Source organism: Cebus imitator, unplaced genomic scaffold (genome assembly GCF_001604975.1).
Source record: "Cebus imitator isolate Cc_AM_T3 unplaced genomic scaffold, Cebus_imitator-1.0 Scaffold604, whole genome shotgun sequence".
Taxonomy (NCBI): domain Eukaryota; kingdom Metazoa; phylum Chordata; class Mammalia; order Primates; family Cebidae; genus Cebus; species Cebus imitator.
In genome coordinates, this window is record NW_016107919.1 from 64,504 (window position 1) to 67,501 (window position 2,998).

A 2,998-nucleotide genomic window follows, 5' to 3' on the forward strand; every position below is an offset into this window, starting at 1 on the left:
TAGTGAAATCACTTACTTGTATAGGGGGTGCCTAGACAAGATTCAAACTCCTATCTGTATGCCCCCAGAAATGATACTGTTAAGTAACATACTATTCTGCTTCATTCGTACCTTTAATGATCACTTCTACAAGAGTTCCAGATTGTTTCTGGATGTTGTGAGGGAGAGAGAAGAAATGTTGGATGTAGTCCCTGTCTAAGTTAAATTTTAGTGTAAAGAAAAGACAAACACATATGAACACACTAATACAAGGTGAATTATTAACTGACCTTTAAAACTTGTGGTTTGAGCAGTATTTAATGAAGGCAATAGTAGTGTGGGAAGGCTTCCCAGGGAAAGTGATACTAAAACTGCCATTTGTAGAGCTCCTGCTCTGTGCCATGAACATTATCCCTAGGCCTTAACTCACAGGGAAGGCATTATTAATATCCTTTTCTTATTGACACAACTGAGGTCTGGACGTACCGTGGAACCTGCCCATGGTCACACAACTGATAAATGACAGAAGTGTGATTTACCATCCAAGTCTGTGTTTCAAAAAATTGTACCTTTGATCCTCTATGCACCAGGGCATGAGCCAGAAAAGATGAGATGATTGAAGAAGAGAGAGATGGATAGTTACTTTAATCCAGGGAGTCCCCCTTTTGCTTATTTTCAACCTCAATGCTTCCTGAGATTATAGTATGAATGTGGTAAGAGTTCACAGACTGTGTGTGAGCAGCATAGAAAATGACTCATACCCTTTCAGGCTCAGTATCCAGAGGTCACCGTGGCTCTGTATCTATTTCTACCCCCATAACCCACCATTCTAGAAAAAGATTGAAAGGTCAGTTTGGAGAAATTTACCAATGTATAAACATTATCTGAGACTTTCCGGTGTGTATGTGCACCTTGGGCTTGCTGAGCTGGAGGAAAGCAGTGGTACAAAGAGGAAATCCACACAGGCCCTGCTCAAGGACAAACACACACACAGATCTACAACTACTACAAATAAACATAAATGCACAGATACATATGGTCACATATTCATATATAGCTATACATATGCATAACATATCCTTAAGCATAAACATGAGTACACTGACACACAACACACAAAGTATACACACAGAAACATGTAAGCACGTGGGACACAGACACACAAAATATGCATTCAAACACACAAATACACAGAGCTTGCACATAGACATGAGAAGAACAAACAATGAAACACAGATGCATACACTCAAGCAGGACATAGGTAGATAACCATGCATATAAGCTTATCAACACTTATATAAAAACATAGATATAACAGACATATACAGAGAAAAATGCATATAAACATCAACCCAAAGATACGTAGAAAGAAAATCATGAGGATTTCGAAGAAAACTAACAATAAAAGGCCTCACATATTAAGGGACAAAGGAATGGCAGAAACTCATTCGTGCAATGGGAGTTCAGAGGTGGTAGCAATCCCTATGGACTTCAGTGGTTTAGGAAGTCTTTCTAGAGGAGCTGGCGTGTGGGCTGGGATGTGAGATTTGTTTATCATTGAATAGGCAAAGAGGATGGGGAAAAAATTCCAGGTAAGTGGTAGAGAGAGAGCTAAAGTCCAGAGGCGATCAAAGGCAAGAATGATTCTGATGAACAGGGAGAGTCAGTTGGACTTCAGCTATTGGTGCATATTTACAAAGGCAGAAGAAGAAAAAGCTCAGCCAGATTATGGAGGGTTTTGAAAATAAGGCCAAGATGCAAAGACTTGATCTTAAAGACTTCTATGGGAGCCACAGAAGGTTCTATAGTGAAACAGGGGGCTGATGCTGCTGAAAGCAGTTTCTTAGAACCAAATCTGTTTGTAGAATATCAATGAAATAGGATGAGAAAATTGGAAGCAGAAAAATGAGAGACTAATTTGGCTATCAGTTGTATAATGCAATGGAAAGATCATGGGAATGGGCATTAGGAGAACTAGGTTCATTCGCCTCTCTAGGTCACAGTGTTCCCGTCTATACTCTAAAGGTATTATACTTACCCACGGATTTTCAAGCTATGTTCTGCGGATTCCTAGGAGTCCTGTAGCAGGGAAGAGGAAGGGAAAAGGGAGAAATTTAGGTGAATGGATTTCAACCAATGGTGTACTAGAGCCAACTTAAATTCTAAGAGCTGATTATGTGAATTTATTCCTAACTCTGTGTTTAGTGACATTGTGTTGGTAGCACATAATAGGTATGGAATAAATGCATATTATGCACTTTTGATGTTTTTGACACTGTTCTAGGTCCTGGGGATATAGTAGTAAAGAAACAGACATGAAACAAATTTTAATGGAAAGAAATAATTTTAAAAACAACCGAAAAATATAAAAAGGGTCATCAATAATCATATAATTATATATTAGGTGGTTCTGCCACGATGTTTCAGTAACATAAACCCTGAATGTTGCTCTCACTGCCAACATTGTCTATATATTGTTTATTAATAATACATTGGGGAATCTGAAGACAAGAAATACTCATATGTGTATGCACAGGACTTGGGACAATAGAGGTGAGGGAATGAATTCGAGCTACATTCTCATCTATAAAAAGAATAACAATAGCAATATGAGCATGTTATTCAGAGATATGAAGTCAATGCCTGGCCAAAAAAAAGCAGATAACAGAGTTGAAAATGATTGTCTTTGAAAAGGTGAAAGTTTTTTTTTTTAAATTTATTTTATTGCATTTTAGGTTTTGGGGTACATGTGAAGAACATGCAAGATTGTTGCATAGGTACACATGTGGCAGAGTGATTTGCTGCCTTCCTCCCCATCACCTATATCTGGCATTTCTCCCCATGCTATCTCTCCACAACTCCCCACCCTCCACTGACCCTCCCCTATTTCCCCCGAACAGACCCAAGTGTGTAGTGTTCCCCTCCCTGTGTCCATGTGTTCTCATTGTTCAACACCCGCCTATGAGTGAGAACATGCGGTGTTTGATCTTCTGCTCTTCTGTCAGTTTGCTGAGAATGA